We start from the raw sequence: 21,734 nt of genomic DNA on the forward strand, positions 1-21,734 counted from the left end.
CGCTCTCATTCTCACTTTCCTATTCTCTAAATAAAACTATTTTACTTCCAAAAATTATTTTTAAGCTTAACAGAAAATTTCTTTGTGATTTTTTTTCCCTCATCACTACCAGGTCCCTTTAACAGAAGTCAGTTCTATGGAAGGTGATCTCTCTGTTGCCTGGAAGGGGACACCATTGTCCCTTCAGGCCTCCTACTGCTAAAGCTTCTACATCTTTGTTTGGTTAACATTTTTTGAGACCACACGTAGGGACCAGAGACTGTGCAAAGCAGATTTAACATATTGGCATTGTGCATACCGCCAGTGGCTCACACTTGGTTGTGGCTTAATTAACACAGCATCCAGCATCAATTACATAATTGCAGCACCAACGTGTTCATTTTCATCCATTCTCATCCTTAATTATGTCAATAATCCTTTGAGGTAGGCACCGCCATTGGCCCCATTTAGTACATCAGAAAACCAGCCATGATGTTCAGTTAAGAGATGATTGGTTAGAATTAGTAACGATGTCAGCCAGATTCCAAAGTATCTCTCTGCACTGCGAAGCACTCAATAAATTGTGTCTTCCTCATCCTAGCGAGTTATTAAATTGACCCATATCTGCAGAAGTGCCTTTTAGCAGGTTAGTCAAAGTTACAGTTTGCTAACTGTAAGCTACAGTTCCCTCAACTCACAGGCAACTCAGCACCTTGCTGGAGGCGATTGTGGGTGGAAGAAATAACCTGTGTTTAACAGAAAAGGTCCAGGGTTTGCTGACATGTTTCGTTAATCCACACGGAGACTGCTGATGAGGATTCTGGTTAATTAGTTGTGGAATTTGTGAAAACCGAGCAGATGTGCCATGGTAAGACGCATTTCACTTCCCGAGCCCCCGGGGGAAAGCCTGGTTCTGTTCTGCGGCTGTGTGTACTTACATATCTTGATTGAACATTCAACAGCGTGTTTTGCAAGACTCAGGTATCCTGGCCCGCTTCCAGCCTGGATAATTACATTCTGCATGAGCTCTCCCTACAGCCTCAGGCAGGTACAAGATTCATCCAAGAAAGGAACAGCTAACGAGCACCTACTACGCTCTCTCGCTCTCCGGCTCTCACTGGCTGGCACTGGCCCACATATTTGGAAACTGTGTAGGTCAGCATCCCCCCATTCCTGTCCCGTCCTGCAGAGTTCATTCATTCATTTCCCCCCCCCCCATCCACCCACCTCCCATTATGGAAAAACTGAGGCCCACAGAGAGATCAGTGGACTTGACCAAGGTCACACGTGATTAAGGGGCCAAACTGGGATTCAGATTTCAGCTGTCTAGCTCTAAAGCCTCTATTTCTTTTCTTCTGCACGCTTCATTCCAAAAAAAAAAAAGCACTAGACATGTTATTAAAAATTTCTTCCAAGTTTTTCTCTTATCCCCCCCAAAATGCACTTGACAAAAAAGCCAACCGATGCAAAAAAGGGATATGCAATGAAAAATGAGTTTCTTTGCATTCCGTGTTTTCCCCTTGCCCGCCCCACACGCCCCCTCACCCCTCCACGTTCTTACACATCAGCCATATCTTTGACTTATTTTCTCGTCGACTTTCTTGTTATACGTTTTTGGCTGAATAGACTATAGCTCTGAACTGCAGCCTCCTAGTTTGAATTTATAAATGCTTCGGGAGCAAAGCGCGAAGGGTTTTGTATGAATATCAAAGAACAGGTTTTTCTACACTTCTTTAGGAAAAAAAAAATCATCAGGAACAGCCAGTCATGTGTTTTGATATATAGTTGGAAAAGGTAGAGAATAGCAGAATATCAGGAGGATGCTTTTGTCCTTCCTTTTGATCTTCAAGTACATACCTATTGCGGAGAGAAGTTACTTAGTGTACACAGTATTTTCTATAGATTTAATACCAGCATTTCTCTCCATATATTAAGCCCTCTGGACGTGTTATTTCTCATAGCATGACACTTCATGCCGTTGATAGGCCATCAGTTAATTAGCAGAGAGTGTTGGGTGCATTTGATCTGTTTTTATTTTACCAATTTAAATAAAGTCACTGGTAATATACAGCTTTCTGCAAATACCTAAACTTTTAAACCAGATGAAGTCTGAGTACCTGTCATAAAGTTTAAACTTAGTTGCATTGTATGAGAGTGGATATTTCTCTGTGCCATGGATAACACTCTTACTTTTTATAACAGACTGACATGCTATCTTATTTGGATTTAGTTTGTTCTTTTGTAATATTTAATTAATTTGGATATTTTGCCAATTCTGTATTTTATTTCAGAGATTGTTGATGTCTTTCCCTAGGTTTTCTAACGAGATGCCTTTTAAAATTGATTTATAAGAACTACTTAGAATTTGCCAATATTTTTTTATGATATAAGGAGCACAGTTTTCTCTTTTGCATGTTATTTCCCCTTGTGTAGATGTTTTTATCTTCCACAACTTTTAAAAACTGTTGTGGCCACATGCTTTCCTCCTCTGATTTATGGTGAGAGTCTTCCCGATTCTCAAGAATAGGTACATATTTCTTTCTTTTTTTTTTTCTTTTTGGGTCACACCCGGCAATGCTCAGGGGTTACTTCTGGCTCTGCACTCAGGAATCAGTCCTGGTGGTGCTCAGGGGACCATATAGGATGCTGGGAAGCGAACCCTGGTTGGCCGCATGTTAGGCAAATCACCTACCCACTGTGCTATCGCTCCAACCCCCAGTACATATTTCTTAGTGGTTGTTTTTTTCTTGTTTTGGTGGGGCGGGGGGCGGTTAAGGAGAAATAGTGCTCTGGAAGGAGAAACACTCAAAAGTGCCTGGGGATTACTCCTGACTCTGTGCTCAGGGATCACTCCTGGCAGAGTTCAGGGGATCATATGGGGTGCCAGAGATCAAACTTGCATCGGCCATGTGCAAGGCGACCCACTGCACTGTATTTCCAGACCCTTTATTGATATTTTCATCTTTAACATCTTGGTAGGGTGTTCGCCTTGCACGTGGCTGACCCGGGTTCGATTCCTCCGTCCCTCTCACAGAGCCTGGAAAGCTATCAAGAGTATCCCGCCCACACGGCAGAGCCTGGCAAGCTCCCCATAGCGTATTCAATATGCCAAAAACAGTAACAAGTCTCACCATGGAGACATTACTGGTGCCCGCTCGAGCAAATCGAGGAGCAACAGGATGACAGTGACAGTGACCGACAATTTTATTTCTACTATGGCATTATTTCATTTCTCTTGAACTAATATTGGTGTAGATGTGAATGAGGAACCTTAGTTCCCTTCCCCCTGGATTAGCATACCTAACTGTCCCAATGAAGTCCCACTGACCCATAATTGCCCAGCTAATACCATCTTTACCATGTGCTTTGTTAGGGCCAGGGCCAGGAATATAGCTCAGCACTAGAGCACCTGCCTTACACATGTGAGTGAACCCCTGGATTCAATCCCCTCACCCTGAAAATGAAGAAAAATATATGCGTTTTTTTAATATAGCTGTGCTAATTTCTGATTTTATATCCTATTAATCTCCATTAATGCCATACCTGTTCCTGAGCCAGAACTCCACTGTTTTAATTACTAAAGCTTCATAACACGGATTATGTGCTATACATAAGTGTGCCTTGACATTATAAACATGTGACATGGAGTTTCTTGCTTCCTGGCTTTTCCCCTACCACTATATATTTGCTCTTTTTGCTTGATTTTGGGTCACCGTCGGTGATGCTCGGGGCTTATGTCTGACACTTTGCTCAAGGATTATGCTTAGATTAGGGTTTGAGGGAATAGCGGTGATGCTGGGGATTGAACTGAGGTCAGCCACGTGCAAAGAAATCTCTCTGCCTGCTGTTACCATTCCAGCCCTGTGCTTTAGCTCTTCTCTTTCATGTTTCATTCAAAATATGCTTTGAATTCATTTACGGGATATAAAAAAAACATAGTATGAGACTAACACCCAGGGATAGTAGAAACAAGGGCCAAGAGGACCAGTCCATGGTTGGAAGCCTGCCTCAAGTGCTGGGGATGAAGGCAGCTGAGATAGAGAAGGGACCACTATGGACAAAGATAGTTGGAAATGATCACTCTAGATAAGGACTGTGTGCTGAAAATAGATAAATGAACAAACATGATAACCTCTCAGTATCTGTATTGCAAACCCCAAAAGGGGGGTGAGAGAGAGAGAGGAAGAGAGAGAGAGAGAGAGAGAGAGAGAGAGAGAGAAGAGTGCCTGTCATAGTGACAGGCTGGGGGAGAGGAGGGGAAGGCGGAGGGAAACTGGGGGCATTAGTGGTAGGGAATGTGCACTGCACTGTTGGAGAGATGGGTGTCGGAACATTGTATGTCTGAAACCTGACCATAAAAGCTTTCTAACTGTGTATCTCATGGTGATTCAATTAAAGAAAAAAAAATCAGTCTAAAAAAATATGCTTTGCAATTATAACGTTGAATTTCAATTTTTTTTTATTCTCTTGGGATCTGGATAGGTATTATACTTGATTTATAGATAACTTTGAGAACAATGGAAGTCTTTTTAATATTACAGTTTCCTATATCTCCATTCATAAAGTTTTAATTGAACTGTCTATAAATTATAGAACAATATCCATATTAATTGGGTTAGCAGGCATCTTCGTCTGGCTTCACTTTAATGAGATGTACAGCCTGCAGGTTACCAGCTCACACACCAGCGTCAGACGCTTGAGCTGAGATCTTGTCTTCGCCTTGGGGCTCAGTAGGTTCCTTCTCTGTGCCGGCTTTCCTTCCACGAGCAAGAAGGAGAATACTCAGTACCTACCTGGGGATACTGTGATGAGGCTCTCGCGAAAGCGCTCATGTGAGAGTACTTGGAACTGAGTCTGAGTGACTTGGAACTGAGTGTCTCTCGGTGACCGTTAGCTACTGCTCTCATTTCCCTCAGATTTCCGCAGGGTTCTGTTTTTTCCTGTTTAAGAGGCAACTTTCCTGGTTTCCAATGGTTATTTTTTTCTTATGTATTCAGGGTTGATTTACTAAGTGCCTTTTTAAAGAGACTATTTCTTTCCTTTTCATCTACTTCTGTGCTGAGTTTTGAGTATGATATGATAGATAGAATGATCTGGATCTCAACACGTCTGGAGAGCAACTTTGCTTCTAATGAAATGGGCTCTGTGGGTTGTAGAAGCGCCACACCCAATGGTGCTCGGGGCTTACTTCTGGCTCTGTGCTTAGGGATCACTCTTGGTGGTGCTAGAAGTCACTGAATGCAAGACAAGTGTCTTAACCCGCTCTCTCTCCCCTCCTTCTCTCTCCCTCCCTATCTCCCTCCCCTCCCTCCCTATCTCCCTCCCTCCCTTTCTCCTCTCCTTCTCTCTCCTGCCCTATCTCCCTCCCTCCCTCCCTCCCTCTCTCTCTCTCTCTCTCTCTCTCTCTCTCTCTCTCTCTCTCTCTCTCTCTCTCTCTCTCTCTCTCTCTCTCTCTCAGGCCAGCCGGCCTGCTGGTGTTCTGGTGTTTTGTCCAGTTCTCCTACCAGCTGGGTATCCTCTGTAGGATAATGTTCCCGTCTCTGCCTGATAGGACCAAGGCTCTAGACTGGCTGTTCAGTCGGGGGGTTGGAGGTGAGTGGAGAGACGCCCTGCAGAACCAGCTGCTCCCTGGAGAGACCTCCACTACAACTCCTCCTGACTGCCCCCTCCCCCACTGGGGTTCCTGGTGCTCTAGTTACAGACCTGTTGGGAGAGTCTGGGCCGGTCTTTCTTCTCAGAAGGGGCTCTTTCCCCTGCCTCCTGTCACTTCCGTTCCGTTTGTTTCAACTTTCACTCCAGTGCTTCTCAGGGCCGACTTCCCTCCTTTCAAATCCATGTCTCTGATTACGGCTCACAACTCTGCACTCTGTCTTTTCATGACTGATGTGTGCTCCTTTTACCCACTTCGGATCCACTAAGTGCCGAGCCAGGAAGGTGCAGACAGAATCTCTGTGCTTGATCTGCCTCGTTGTTCGTTAAGCTCACCTCTGCACTGGACTTCATCGGGATTGCACCATCCGCATGGCCTCACTGAATGCCTTCTGTCTCGGGTTCTACTTTTGCTGGCCTGAATGTCATCGTTCTAGTTTGTATTAGACTTGCCTTTGCCTCTTGCATCTCAGTCCTTTTTATGGATGATGCTTCTTTCTCTGAGTTTTGGGCCAGTTTGGTAAACACCTTTACAGTGAGATTTTACTTGGGAGTGAGACATCGCTGTGGCTGTCATTTTCCAGATAACGGTGTTTAGTCTGTTTCTAATTATTTGTAATATTAACGCAATCAGTCCTACAATCTACACCTCTGTCGTCTTGCTCTACCTTTCCCTCCCCCTTGTTTTCTCTCCCTTACAATATAAGCTGCATATACTTTGCTTTTTTAAAAGTTTTTTGTTTGTTTTATTTATTTTTTAATTTTTTATTAGTGAGGTACAGTTGCAGACTTACAAACTTTCGTGCTTGCATTTCAGTTATATAATGGTGAACTGCCCACCCCTCCACCAGTGCCTATTTTCCACCACCATCCCTCCCCCCCACCCCGTCCTCTCCCCACCCCACCCCACCTCTGTGTCAGGGCATTCCCTTTTGCTCTCTCTCTCTCCTTTTGGGTGTTGTGGTTTGCAGTAGAGGTATTAAGTGGCCATCATGTTCGGTCTATCGTCTACTTTCAGCCCACATCTCCATCCTGAACGGGCCCTCCTTGGTGGTCCCTTTACTTGGTGGTCCCTTCTCTATCTGAGCTGCCTTTTCCCCCAGCATGCGAGGTCAGCTCCTATACTTTGCCTTAAAAATGTTTCCCATGTTTTGGAAGATATATGTTCTATATATATATTTGCATTGGTCCAATAAAGACACGTACCTTTGGTTAAAAAAAAAACCTCTTGTACATTTTCCCCCTCCTTTTCCTTCATTGACAACTTCAAGGACTCTGTTAATTTATTTTAAAAACGAACACATCGAGGTAGCAACAGTTCATGCTATTATGTGCATTTCTGAAGTGTAGCTTTTTCATTTGACATCAGCGTATGATAGATTGATCACCACCAACGTCTGGTTTCCATCCATCATCATCCATCGTCTTGGTTAACTTAATCTGGGATATTGGGTTTGATTTATCTAACTACTAATTTTTTCAACTTTATTGAGGTATAAATTATTAATTTTCATATGTTCTTGTTAAAGATAAATCTTCTGCTGGAAGCTGAATTTATGCGTTATTTGTTCAGTCCTGTTCTCTGTCCGCCCTACACTGACTCTCGAATGACAGTGCTCAGATGGTTGCTTCTTCTTTCCCAAGGAACTTGCTCAACAACATCCTTTTCAAGAGGCTGAACATCTTGGAGTGCTTTTCTTTTGCCTTTATAAGCAAATTAACCATGGACTAAGTATTGGGATTCACACTTCTGCAAAACTCTGTGGAGGAGAGGAGAGAAAAAAACCTTTTCTAGCATTGGCTGTAGCTACAAAATCCTTATCTGGTTTGGATTTTTAGAAAACTGTTTTTGTTAACTTTATCTATCCTGGGAACTATAATATGCAAAGAATTTTTTAATTGATATATAATTTAAAATGTTGGCCCTACTACCTACATATATATATATGTATATGTATATATGAAAGGTGGATGGATGGGTGGGTGGATGGATGGATGCATAAATGAATGAATGGAGGATAGACAGATGAATGAGTGGATGGATGTGTGGATGAGTGGATGGATGCATGGAATGGTAGATTTATGTATGAGTCTTATGTTGTTCAGATTCACTTGGCCTTTTAAATCTAACCACATGCCTGCCCTTTATTTCTGGAACTGTCTCTTTGATTTAAAAAAAAAAAATTGCGTGTAGCTCTGTGCAGTTTATTTCCGTTTTCTTCTTCACTAGCATCATCCACCATGCACTGCTTAGGACTATTCCGTCATCCATGACTTTTCTGTCTCAGCAGCTGAATCTTGGGAACCTTGATTTGAGAAACACAAGGTCAGACAGGAGTTTGTCGTAATTTGTGTTTTTAGGGGACTCTCCACTGATGTCAGTGTTATTTACTCATCCAGTTCGAGATTCTCTGCCATCTAAGCTATACCTGGTGTTGTCTTATCCTCTTGTTTTTTCATATCATCCAATATAGTTTTCCTTCAAGACAACACTCACTTCTTGATTAAATATCCCCTTCAGGGTTTCTGTGACTCTTCAACTCCTTTGTTCCCTTTTCTTCAACACAAATTGTAATTACCCATTTATTTATTTACCTGTTATCTCATCCACCGGGCCTTCATGGGAATAAGAGTTCCAACTCCTTTCTTTCATGCTAAAACTTCAGCACTTGGCACAATGGCTGCCAGCCATTAGGTGCCTAATAATTATTTGTTGAATAATTATATTGTGTACAGGGTCCGTGTTCCCCTGGGCTGGATTCTCTTTGGGCATACCACTATTGTCTTGAATGCAGGGCTCCCAAGTTTTTGTCATTGAAGGATCATTTTTTTACTGTATTCAAGTACCATTTAGATAACTATTTACATAACAGGTGTCTTTAAATCAATCTGCATGTTCTGTATTCACTACATTTTCATCCTAAGCAAGAAAGTCTGTTACATAAAGGTGATGTCCCAGATCTGATTTTTAAAAATACATGGAAATAAACACCGAGTTGGAAAAAAAATGTGAATTTCCTCCAAGAATCACTTTTCACACCATAGATAATAGGTGACTATGCCTTGGGAACCCTTCAGAAGTCCCCAGACTTCTCTAGAAACCCAGGTCTTCACACCTCTGGCTTGATTCCCCCTCCATACTGTTCTCTGGGTAAGTATGAGTTCCTTTGGAGGGGACTGCTGGTGACAGCCATCACCACGTGACAAGGAAGGAACATTCCACAGTCATCAAAGAAAACATGGTCCCTTCCTGATGGGCCTCACAGACAAATGAGTTGGGGAGTGGTAATAAATAAAGATATGCAATGATGGTTGGAAGGAATTGCTCTGTATGGGGGATGTGTGCTGAAAGTGGGTAAAGGACCAAACATGATGGCCTCTCAGTGTTTATACTGCAAACCATAATTCACAAAAGGAGAGAGAGAGAGAGAGAGAGAAATGGGGAGATGGGGGGATAGTGGTGGTGGGAAATGTACAATGGTGGAGGCAAGGGTGTTGGAACATTGTATGACTGAAACCCAGTCACAAAAGCTTTGTAAATGTATCTCACGGTGATTTAATTTTTAAAAATTCATTAAGATATGCAGGCTTCAGCTGAGAGCATGTGCAGGGTTGAGCTGAGAGCCGAGAAGGAAGTGAACGTGGGGGCAGGGTTAGATGGGGACCTTCGAACTGAGACCTGGGCATGGGAAGAATGGAAGCAGGGGACAGGGAGCCAGGAGAAAGGACAGCAAAGAACTGAAGGACCGGACGGAAGCTTTTGAGAGTGTCATCTTGCCAGGTCATCTTGCCATGCATCCTGGTCAGGCTCCCAGAAGTACCAAAGAAGCAGCGTTGGACCATGCTGCACCATAGCCGGGGTGAGATTCGGGTCTGTTTGCTCAGGGAGGCAGACCATGGCCCTGAACAGGGCCAGATGGGAGCCTCAGCAGTCATGCATCATGCATGCCGCCGGGCTGGGGGCACAGGGGAAAGGACGGTGTGTGAGCCTCTGCCTTCCTGCGCCTCGTTTGCCCACACAGCTGCTCTCCCAGCTCCCTGCTGGGTCGGATCTCTGCTCACCCTCTAGGACCTCGGAGCCAAAAGTCTTCTGCCCGTCCCCCCACCACCCCACCCCTCCTGACTGCGGGAGACAGAAATAGAAAGAAAGGGAACCTCTCCCCATGCTAATTGTTCTCAGGGAGACTCCAGGGGATGGTCCAGGGGGCCAGGGCAGCAACTGCAGAGACGGTCACTTCCACCAGGGGACACTAGAATGCCGCTCGAAGTGGGGCGGGCTGGTGTGGCAAAAGTTAGCGGCAGCATCCCCCGGGTGGGGGGGGATGGTGCATGAGATTGTCAAGCTTGGTGTCCCGAAATAAACTCGCTGACGCATCCAGTCATTGGCTAGGGAGTTTGCAGATACCTGGTAAGAATTGAGAGTGGGTGGGAACCAGCAGATCCTTAGAGTAGACCCAAGAGAGCAGGTAAGTGGGTACAGGCAGTGAACATCACCAGGAGAAATCGGGGTGCCGAGCCCAAGAGAGCAGCCTCCAAGAGGGGCTGCCGGCCCCTCCTCATGGGGAGCATGGGGAGCCTGTTTGGGCTGCAGGAGAGAGAAGGCTATCGTCTGCGATCTCTTTCTGGGGCAGCACTTCCATGGTCCGGTTCCGGTTCTCACTGCTCTGACAAGCTGACCCAAGCTGACCGTGTTTTCCTGGCTCCCAAGAGGTTCAGAGGGTGTTTCCCCAGCCGCCAGTGACGTTCCAGGCTGCTCCTGCCTTCTGAGGTGGGCACCAGGGGTGAGACACCCGTGGTGGTGGTTAGGGTCCATTCCTGGCTCTGTGCTCAGGGAGCCACAGAGTGTGGTGTCCGGGATCCATGCAGGGGCTGTCGCAGGGAAGGCCAGGGCTTTGCTTCCTGTACTCTGGTTCCAGCCTCGGGACCTCCTGGCCCTGCTTTCTTCTCAGTGCTACTTGCTGTGCTACAGGGTGGGGAAAAACACAAAGAGGGTCACACACCTGCTCTGCGAGGCTGAAAGGCGCCACTTCTTTACTGTTCCTGGCAAGAATCAGCTCTGGGGCGGGGTGGGGGGAGGTCCCTCCTGGAAGCAGGGGCTTCTGGGAAAGGCAGTTTATGACTGGGCAGCCCTACACAGTGGAGCGGAAGCAGGAACCTCAGTGGCCCTCTCCCCATTCCGGGCCCCAAACGCTGCAGGAACCAACCACGCACTCAGGCCTGTTTGTGCTTGGACAAATCAATTGCTGGCGGGGAAATGGCTGGGTTAAAGGGTGTGTGCGTTTAACATTTGGGTAGATAATATCAAATTGCCCTCTTAATGATTGCATCGATTTATACTCCTACCCACATTAGAGAATACTTACATCTACAGGCGACTGCCAATAATAACTATTCCATACTTTGAATATATGTTTCCCAGTCTTCTAGCAGAATATTGCCTCACGATGGTCTTCAGCTGTGTTTTGTTCATTCTGAAAGAGAGAGACTGCACGGCTTTCATATATTTCTTTTTCCACCCATGGTTCTTTTTATTTCTTTTTTTTTTTTTAACTAACTCTTCTCTGAGTCTGTGTTCTTTTATTCTGCTGGATGCGTTTTTTTTCTTATGATTTGCAAAACCTTTGGGGAAGTATAAATATGTGCTTTTTTGCATATTTATATTAACAGAGAGAATCATCTCATGGCTTCTCACCTCACATGCTGCAAATCTTTTTTTTTTTTTTAATTGAATCACCATGCAATATGTGACTTTTGGGGAGGCTTGTCATCTTCCTTTTATTTGTGGGATTTTCTGTCTCAGAGCCCTACTTTATTTCCTTTTTTTTTTTTTGTAGTCTAACTTTTCTGTCTTTTCCGTCTTGATTTTTGTCTCATGCTTAGAAAGGCTGTCGTCATGCCAGGATGAATTTTATATTCTCACATTCTCTCCTGGTGCTAGAGTCACACTTGAATGCAGAGTTTGCAACTCACCATGTTGCTCCGATGATGGATTCCGCAGCACGGTACCCCCACGGCCTCCTCCCACCCTCGGGGAGATTGAGCTGTGCTTTGTCGAGTGACCGCCCAGATGGGGTGAGGGGGCTCAGTCAGACACAGCGTCGAGACCTGCCTCTGGCCCCCAGAAACTGCTCAGAAAATGTGAATCCAGAGCTGGTTTATGGCCAGGGCATCTACGACCGACCGAGTCTCCATCGGCAGGAGCTGCTGGCACAGAAACAGCAGGGGCCAGGCAGAGTCAACAAGGGGGATTTATTTCTCCTGTCTGGAGGCTGGAAGTCCAAGGTCAGGGAGCGGGCTGCCAGGGCTGTGGGCAAGCACTCATTTCCCTCGCGTGCAGATGGATGGAGCGTGGGCTTCCGTGGCAGAGCGGGAGAGACCAGCTCGCTCCGTCTCCGTCTCTTCTCGGGTCTCTAAGCCCCTTGGTGGGGCTTCATGCTCAACACATCCTTACCACCACCGGCTCCAGCTCCTAAGAGCCTTATGGTTGGGAACTCGACTTCTGGGTGTGAAATGGGGTGCATGGGGTGGGCACCAACACTGGGTCTGTAATCGGGCCGTGTGGATGGCCGATAGGCACCACTTAGGAGGATCTGCAGAGATGATGACACGATACCCAAGGGGTGTCAAGTGAGGCCCTCCCAGAATCCAGTTATTTTCACTGCTAACCATTGACTATGTGGGCAAAGGGCTTTTGGGACCTAGTCTAGCGAGTCACAGGTCTCCAGTTCAGTACCGGTAACTGTAACGCATTTTGGGGGGCGGGGAGAGAGGGGTTCCTCAGGAGCTATCCCTGGCTCTGTGCTCGGGGATCCCTCCTGGCGATGCTCAGGAGACCATATGTGGTGCCAGGTATTGGACCAGGGTGGGCTGCACAAGGCAAGTGCCTCACCCTCTGGACTGACTCTCAGACTTGAAACATTTTTTTTTATAGCTGCCAGGTGATCTATTCCTTCAACTAACTCCCCGTTTTTCCAGCCCCAGCTCCTGGCCACGACTCTTAGACAAATTTCCTGCTTCCCTAAGTTTGACATTGACATTCCACCAGGTGACAGTGCAGAGTGTCTTTTTGAATCATCTTATGCAGACTCGATGATGATGATGGTGGATATCCTGCCATGGGCAACCACGTGGGTGACCCTGGAGACCGTGGGGCTTCGTGTGCCCATTTCTCAGGCAGAGCAACCCCAGAACCATCCATTCACGTCTGTTGGACTCCAAGTCCCATATTCTAATCAGCTGCTAAAATCGCCACTTCCCCGCACTCATTTTGTGGGGACCCTGTGCCCAGTTGATCCACAAGAGGACTCATGATGCACAGGCTGTGGGTAGTATGGGCTTTGTTGGGGCAGGGGGTAGGGGTGTCCTGAGACTCGAGGGTCTCAGGACAAGCCTGGAATGGGCCATGTGTCTCTGTCTGTTCCCTCATGCCGAGCAACATGCCAGGGCTGGACCAACAGGGTCTGAGGCTCCACCAGGGTGCTTGTCCCCACCTCTCCGCCAGCATCCTTCTTCCAGGTCAGAGAGAGTGCAGCCTCTTCTGTTGGAGGAGAAGCAAGCAAGCTCCCGGGACAGCAGGCAGGCTGAACTCACTGCCAGCTGTTCACAGTTCTCTGAGACAGCTGCTGGCCAGCCACTGGAGTCCATCAGCAGACAGGCCCAAGAAATTCGGTTTTGGGGGTCAGGGAGATAGTACAGTGGATAGGGCACTTGCTTTGCACATGGCTGACTCAGGTTCACATATGGTCGCCTGTAGGATAACACTGGGTTTGTCCTTTCAGCCTTGCCTCAGGGAACTTAGTTTACCTTAAAGCAATGCCCTTTCTGTATGGACACAGGAAGACAGTTAGTATTATGCTTTGTAACTTGGGAGTTGATTGACTCCAATAATATTTACTCCTCGGTACCTGCCTTCTCGACTCAGTTGCCCTTAGTTCCTAGCACCCCAAAAGCAGAGTCCCGACAAGGGACAGAATGGACCCAGGGCAAGCTGTGAGCTACCTTGGCATCAAAATGGGCCAGGACAAAGCTCCACAATACTCAACTATAAGTTGAGAGCATGGTCATAGACAAATGCTGTCATGATCCAAAAGTAATGATGAGACTAGGACCCTGCTGGGGTTAGGAAGACTAACCTGGTCTGAGGACTGTGGTCTGGAATATATAGTGAGATATCCTCAGGAAGAACCAAACTTTAAGTTTGATACATCTCTTACTGTGCTCATACAGAATGACATTGCTAGAAATATTAGAAGTAGATTTACTACAACTAATTAAGTGGATTACTAGCTGAGGAAGGAAGAAAGCACCACACCCTGGATGGGATCTCGCCCTTAATCGGATCTCCTAGTAATCTGGAGTAATCTCCTTAGATGAGATTTTGTTAATCTCCTGGAGGAGTGCTCTTACCCCTCTTTGTTGATTTGTTAATGTTCAACCTACCTTTGTGTCACCACCCTATGTGATTGCTATATAAACTAAGACTGTAAGAGAAATAGGGGAGAAGACACAGATGCAGAGCACAAAGCGAGAGAATCAGGGAGTCATCAGAGCCAGAAGCAGGGGAAAGAAAGAGCACAAAGTGAGTGAAAGACAGAGTCAGAAGTAAAGGTCAGAGTCAGAAGTAAGAGTCAGGGTCAGAAGTAAGGGTCAGAGTCAGAAGTAAGGGTCAGGGTCAGAAGTAAGGGTCAGGGTCAGAAGTAAGAGACAGAGTCAGAAGTGAGAGCGAGAAGGGTTCTAGAGAGAGAAGCAGAAGGGCTCCGGAGAGAGAGATCAGAAGAGACCAGAGGAGAGACAACAGAGACAGAGTCAGCAACAGAGAGACAGACAGAAGAGAGCACAGCAGCACACACAGAAGCAGAGCACAAGGAGGAGCAATTCCGATCGGGTCCATACACAGAGGCTTGAGAACACCGAACACAAGTGGGGAGAGAGAGAGAGAGAGAAGAGAAAGAGAGAGAGAGCACCGCCCCGAGAGCCCACAAACACAACACACACATCACCCCTTCCATGTGCACATGTGCTTATATTTTTTACAGCCCCCTAAGCCTCCGGGAGTGATCATTTAGTGCAGAGCCAGGAATAAACCCTGCACCGCTGGGTCTGGCCCCCTAAAAAAAGAAAGGGAAAGAAATTGGGGTTCTATAAAGCCCCTCCTGCCAGAGGAGGGGGGACACCAGCTGCTGTGGGAAACCTAGAGAGTTCAGGTGCAATCTAGACACTGGGAAAGAGGGACACGCACCCCTGTTATACCTCCATGCTCGACAGCGCCTAAGGCCAAAGACTCTTCCTTACTACCTTGTGTCGCTTGCATACAGCAGTTGTTTAATATGTGCTTGCTCCACGGAAGGAAGCTTGCCAGGCACAGGACAACAAGCACTGTCCTAGAGACGCGAGGCAGTATCCGGATCCTCACCTTCTGTGACCTTCCACTCCGGGCCCACAATAGACACAGGGGACGTGTCCAAACAAAACCCAGAGCAAAGCAACATGGGCTGTGTCTGTACTGGGTACCCTGCATCACAAGGATAACAAATGTGGGACTGGAGCGATAGCACAGCGGGGAGGGCATTTGCCTTGCACATGACCGACCCGGGTTCGGTTCCCAGCATCCTATAGGGCCCCCTGAGCACCGCCAGGAGTGCATTGCATGAACCAGGAGTAATCCCTGTGCATCGCTGAGTGTGACCCAAAAAGAAAAACATAAAAAAGAGGATAACAAATGCCTGGCTCTTCTGGAAAGGGGGAAGTAGTTCTAACGCAGGGAAGACTTCCCGGTGGAGATGACAAGGAGGTGTGAGCTGAGAGAGGGGAAGGGCACAGGAAGTCATGACAATGAAGACTACTGTCTCCGGGGGACTCCCAGAGCCCCTTCTGAGCACTGCCCCCTGGTGGCTGGACAAGAATAAGAAGAACCAGATGGCTCATCAGGCAGCAGGCATACTTTGCAACGGGACCGGGGAGGAAGCGTGAAGCCCGGGTATAAACCTGGCACCTCGTGGTTCTGGAGCACCACCAGGAGCGGCCACCGAGCACTGGGTCAAGGCAGTACCACCAAAGGTGGCCTGAAGAACGAACAGAAGAGCCCCAACCGTCCTGTATGGCCTTTGTCCCAGGGAGTAACGAAGACACTGGTGGCGCACGGGCTGGGCCGGGCCTGGGCTCCGTGGCGGGGCCCCCAGTGCCACGTGGGGCTCGTTTCTTCCTTCACCCAGTGTTGCTAATTGGCCACAGGCTCCTTGCCCAGGCCTGGCGCGGCACAGGCTTACCAGGTTCTGTTTGGAGACCTAGTTTCTTACCTTACAGCCTCTTCCCTCCTCCGCTGCTCCTAATTATCTCTCTAGAGACCACGCTGCTTTTCGAGGGCCCAGATGCCGAGTTAGGAGCTAATAAACCACCAAAACCACCCCTACCTCCCCCCGCTCCCGCCCTGGCCCAAGGCTGGTGGTTCCTCAACGCTTTTGCACACAGAAGGAACGGACTTGGCAGGAACAAAAGAACAGAAGAACTGCACAGACGATGGGTACCGGAAGTGTGTGGGGATTCTGCAAGGTCCCCAAGGTGCTGCTCAACCTCCCCCACACAAACAGCCCAGGGGAATTGTCTGCCCCACCGTGGGTGGGGACGGGGCAGGGGGCAGTGTGGGTCTAACTCGCTTCTAGAGAACCATGAGCTGAGAGAAGTATTTTCCTATTTTTCTCCTTTTTTTTTTTTTTTTGGTTAAGGGCATAAGGTGTTTGTGGGGTGGGACGGGAGTTGGGGTCTGGGGTCAGGGTGGGGGTTGGGGTCAGGACAGGGGGTTGGAGTAATAACAAGGCCACCCCCTCACCATCCCCCTGCAACCCCTCCACACACATTTTCTACCTCATTATTCCCATGTAAAACCTCACCTTTATTTCCCCCCCCCACTTCAAGAACTATTTGTCACCAAAATGCTGATAAAAATAGCGAGATCAAGCCAGATCCCAACCCCAAGTTCATCCTCCGCCACCATGCGCAGAGACAGACACTGAGAGATAAATGTATGTGGCAAGAGCCCCACCAGTGGGCTCATCTGTCCTCGGGGTGTATGTGGCACTTACTCAAGTGTGCGTCCCTGGTGCATCAGTTAATCAGCCCTACGTGTGATGGTCCCCATGGTTAAAAGTGGAGATGGTGGGGCTGGAGAGATAGCACAGCGGGTAGGGCATTTGCCTTGCACGTGGCCGACCCAGGTTCGATTCCCAGCATCCCATATGGTCCCCTGAGCACCACCAGGGGTAATTCCTGAGGGCAGAGCCAGGAGTAACCCCTGTGCATCGCCAGGTGTGACCCAAAAAGCAAAAAATAAAAAATGCAGATACGGCAATGAAGGTTGAGGGGTGATGGGGGTGGAGATGGCGAGACCGTGCACCCGACTCGGGGAATCAAGGTGGCCAGAGGAGGGATCAATGCTGCTCCTGATCTGAAGTCAAGGCTTGTGACTTCAGGAAGGCACCATCTGCCGCCCTGGCTCTTTGCCCGGCCGGAATCATCTGGGGAGTTGAAAGAATGCAAGTGCTATGGGGGCCGGAGAGGTAGTTCTGGGTGAGGTGCTTACCTATAAATGACCTGGGCTTGATCCCTGATACCCCCTTGGGTCTCCCCAGCCCTGCCAGGAATGGTCACTGAGCATAGCACTCAGAGTAAGGCCTGTGTGTCACCCAAATACCAGTGAAGGGGGGGGGGGAGAATTATAGGTACTGGCGTCACCTCTCCCCTTCTCTGAGTTCCTGACTCATCTGGCATGGAACTCTGAGCACCCCCCTCTGAGCACCCCCTCTGAGCACCCCTGTTCGGGGGCGTCTTGAGATGCCATTCGTTGTGCAGATGGTCAGATGTGGCATGAGCTGTGCTCCGTTTTTAGCCCATCTTACCTTCTTAGATCGGAGGCTAAGCTAGCACGGCCCTCAGTCTCTGGGCCTGAGCACTGTGGCCAAGGAGAAACCCTCAGAGGTGCTCAGGGACCTCCCCTCCCTGGGACTCTGCTCAGGGCTTCTCTATCCAAGGTGAGATGACAAAGAGTGGCTGAGCTTCATGAATGAACCCTGGTGACTTCTGGGGACCCAAGACAGATTCACAGTAGACACCCTATCTTTAACACGCAATGCCAAGTACTGTGGGTCTTATTCTGAATAAGGAAGTAGGTCCAGGTCCTAAACATGATGGCTTCTCAGTGTCTGTGTTGCAAGCTATAATTCCCAAAAGGAGAGAGAGTATGGGGAATATTGTCTGCCTTAGAGGCAGGGGGAGGGTGGGAAAGGGGGGTATACCCGGGATATTGGTGGTGGGGAATGTGCACCAGTGGAGGGATGGGTGTTTGATCATTGTGAGATTGTAACCCAAACATGAAAGCTTGTAACTATCTCACAGTGACTCAATAAAATTTTAAAAATTTTTTATAAAATGGGGCTGGAGCAATAGCACAGCGGGTAGGGCGTTTGCCTTGCACGCGGCCGACCCGGGTTCAATTATTCCCAGCATCCCATATGGTCCCCTGAGCACCACCAAGAGTAATTCCTGAGCACAAAGCCAGGAGTAACCCCTGTGCAATGCCGGGTGTGACCCAAAATGCAAAAAACAAAACAAAAAAATTGAAAAAAAAAAAAAGAAAGTAGGTTCAGGTCCCGACCCACTCTTTCTCTAACTGGACGCCTATCTGAGAAGTTTCATGCCGTGAGTTGAAGGCCCTAGTAGACAGAATGCCATGGATTATTAAAAAAAAAAATGGATTCTAAGAGGAGTGGAAAAGACAAATGGACATTTGTCAGGAGGAGAGTGGCAAGAAAGACAATGCCGAGCATGTAAAGGTAAAACCCCCAAACTGCACAATGAGAACAGGATGTTTGGGGGCAGCGGGGCCCATGTTCAGCCTGGCACGAATGTGGCCAGAGATTAATTTCTAGAAAGGAAGGCAGCAGCCTTGAGTCCCAAGCCAAGGGATATTTATTCAAAAGGGTAACAGATGTTTGACAGGATTGAATTTATTTGAGAGAGTTTCCTGGTGGACACAGAATGTGAAATGGATGGCCAAGGACAATAAAATGTATTGGGGGGCGGGGGAGGGCAGTGGAGGGGGGAGGGAAACTGGGACCATTGGTGGTAGGAAATGTACACCAGGACGGGTGTTGGAACATTATATGACTGAAACCCAATCATAACCAACTTTTTTTTTTTATTAGTTTATTTTTAATTAGAGAGTCATCATGAGGGTACAGTTACAGATCCGTACATCTTTGTGCTCATGCTTCCCCCATACAAAGTTCAATAACCCATCCCTTCACCAGTGCCCATTCTCCACCACCCGTAAACCCAACATCCCTCCCCCCCTCCCCAGACCCGTCTCCCCCAACCCCACCCTGCCACTATGGCAGGGAATTCCCTTTTGTTCTCTCTCTCTGATTAGGTGTTGTGGTTTGCAATAGAGGTGTTGAGTGGCCATTGTGTTCAGTCTCTAGTCTGTATTCCGCCCGCCTCACCCTTCCCCCACATGACCTCCAACCACATTTTACTTGGTGGTCCCTTCCCTGAGTTACCCAGAATGAGAGACCAGCCTCCAAGCCATGGAAACATTCTCCTGGTACTTATTTCTACTATTCTTGGGCGTTAGTCTTATAGTCTATTATTCTATATTCCACAGATGAGTGCAATCTTTCTATGTCTGTCTCTCTCTTTCTGACTCATTTCACTTAGCATGATACTTTCCATGTTGATCCACTTATATGCAAACGTCATGACCTCATTTTTTCTAACAGCTGCATAGTATTCCATTGTATAGATGTACCAGAGTTTCTTCAACCAGTCATCTGTTCTAGGGCACTCGGGTTTTTTCCAGATTCTGGCTATTGTAAACAGTGCTGCGGTGAACATATAAGTGCATATGTCACTTCGACTATACTTTTTGGCTTTTCTGGGATATATTCCCAGCAGTGGTATTGCTGGGTCATAACCAACTTTGTAACTGTGTCTCACGATAATTCAATTTTTAAATTTATTTTTAAAAAATAGAATGTGGAGGTGAGAGAAGTTTTAGGAAATTTGTTGATGAAGTAACACATAGAAGTGAACAAAGTCCAAGTGGAGTATTAGACTCTTAAGTTATTTCTGCAGTGGCATCAAAAAAGAAGCAGGCCGAAACTTTGGAGGGTCACAGGAAGGGAGAAAACATCAACTGTTTGTTAGAAGCCGCAGACAGTGTGGCCAAACAGAAAGACCTAAAGAGGGAAAATGAGCCTTAAGAAAGTTTCATGCCCGCTCCCACCCCATCTCCAACCCTGAGCACAGAGAAGGGAGTTGATGGAGATAGTCAACTTCCTTGCATATTAGCATTAAACATATGCTGGAGGAGAAAAGACCTCTATCTAGAGGTGTGGGGCAGCAGAGGACAGGGATGACTTGGAAATCTGTAGGTCTGGATGATGTTGCAGAAGTTCATCGGGACTCTGAGATGGGTCTGATGTATGAGTAGTTTCAGGGTGCCAATATCTGCAAAAAAAAAGAGTGAAGTTTGGGAAGGAAAATGGGAAAGTAGGAAGTCCCATGGTTGAGATGAGGTGTCTATCTACTGCATGGACAGGGAGACTTCCACATCTAGGATAATTTGGAACTGCAGTGACAGAGTCATGAACGAATGTCACCTCAGTGGCTTTTAAGGTTTGGGGAGCTATGAAGTCTTCCAGGAAGATCATGCAGAACCAGGAGATGACAGAGCTAGACCCAGGATCAGAATGATTTGGAGAATAGTTGAGAATTTCTTGAGTCTTTTGTTTGTTTTTCATTTGGGGCCACGCTCACGGTGCTCAGAGCTTACTCCCGGCTCTGTGCTCAGGGATCACTCCTGGTGATGCTCAGAGGACCATGTATAGGGTGCCATGGATCAGACCTATGTCGGCCACAGGCAAGGCAAGCCACAGGCAACCCACCCTCCTGTCTTGCTGGCTCCAAAAGAGTTGAAAATTTGAAAGGGAGATGAGAGCTGCAAACCAGATCAGACAACTTCCTGGCTTCACTTGCACCTCAAAGAAATATTAATGGAGACTTGTCATGCCATTAACTAGGGGTAGGGGCAGGAGCTATAGATGCAAATAGTGGTGCCATGCCCTGTTCTCATAAGGTTTTTTGGTCACATTCGGCGATACACAGGGGTCACTCCAGGCTCTGCACTCAGGAATTACTCCTGGCAGTGCTCAGGGAACCATATGGGATGCTGGGAATCAAACCTGGGTCGGCCACGTGCAAGGCAAACACCCTACCCGCTGTGCTATCACTCCAGCCCCTCTCTCATAAGGTTTATCATCAATTCAAGGAAGGTAGGTGGGTCATGCAAGCGAGGTGAGAGTTCCTGAGTTGCAAGCAACGGAAGCTGATGCTGACCAACGTGTAGTCATTAGTTGGACAGATGTGTTCAACCCACAGAACACAGAGAGAAGGGGATAAACCAGGTCTCAGCTATGGCAAGAACATAGCTAGTGGGAGGCATCTGGCACTAGAAAGTGATGAAGAGGCTCTTTCAGGCTCCCATTCCTGGCTGGGAGATTTTCAGTCTTTTAGGGTGTATTTTTAGTACTGATAATACTGTTGGCACCAATTAGTCTAACTTTGGTTATGTGTCCCCCAGGTCTGGCCATACTACTGTAATTTTATGAAATGAAAGCAGAAGTGGTAGCTCCTCGGAGAAAACTCAGGGGTGGGCTGGGGTGGGAGGGGTGGGGGGAGCATAGATTATTAGAAGTTGTAGGAAATTTGTTGATGAAGTAACACATAGAAGGGACCAATGTCCAAGTGGAGTATTAGACTCTTAAGTTATTTCTGCAGTGACATCAAAAAGGAAGCAGGCTGAAACGTTGGAGGTCACAGGAAGGGAGAAAACATCAACTGTTTGTTAGAAGCTGCAAACAGTATGGCCAAACAGAAAGACCTAAAGAGGGAAAAGGAGCCTTAAGAAAGTTTTATGCCCGCTCCCACCCCATCTCCAACCCCGAGCACAGAGAAGGGAGTTGATGGAGATAGTCAACTTCCCTGTATGTCAGCATTAAACAGGTCTCCAGTGCTTCATTCCAACGTCCAAAGAAGAAATAACTACATGAGGGTGC

At 47.4% G+C, this 21,734-nt stretch overlaps 1 protein-coding gene across 1 annotated transcript in view; it reads left to right on the forward strand.

The window, feature by feature from the left end:
- HS3ST2 (heparan sulfate-glucosamine 3-sulfotransferase 2) overlaps positions 1–21,734 on the forward strand; it is a 113,526-nt gene that overhangs the window by 85,568 nt on the left and 6,224 nt on the right. The window lies entirely within an intron of this gene.

Source organism: Sorex araneus, chromosome 4 (genome assembly GCF_027595985.1).
Source record: "Sorex araneus isolate mSorAra2 chromosome 4, mSorAra2.pri, whole genome shotgun sequence".
NCBI classification, from domain to species: Eukaryota; Metazoa; Chordata; class Mammalia; order Eulipotyphla; family Soricidae; genus Sorex; species Sorex araneus.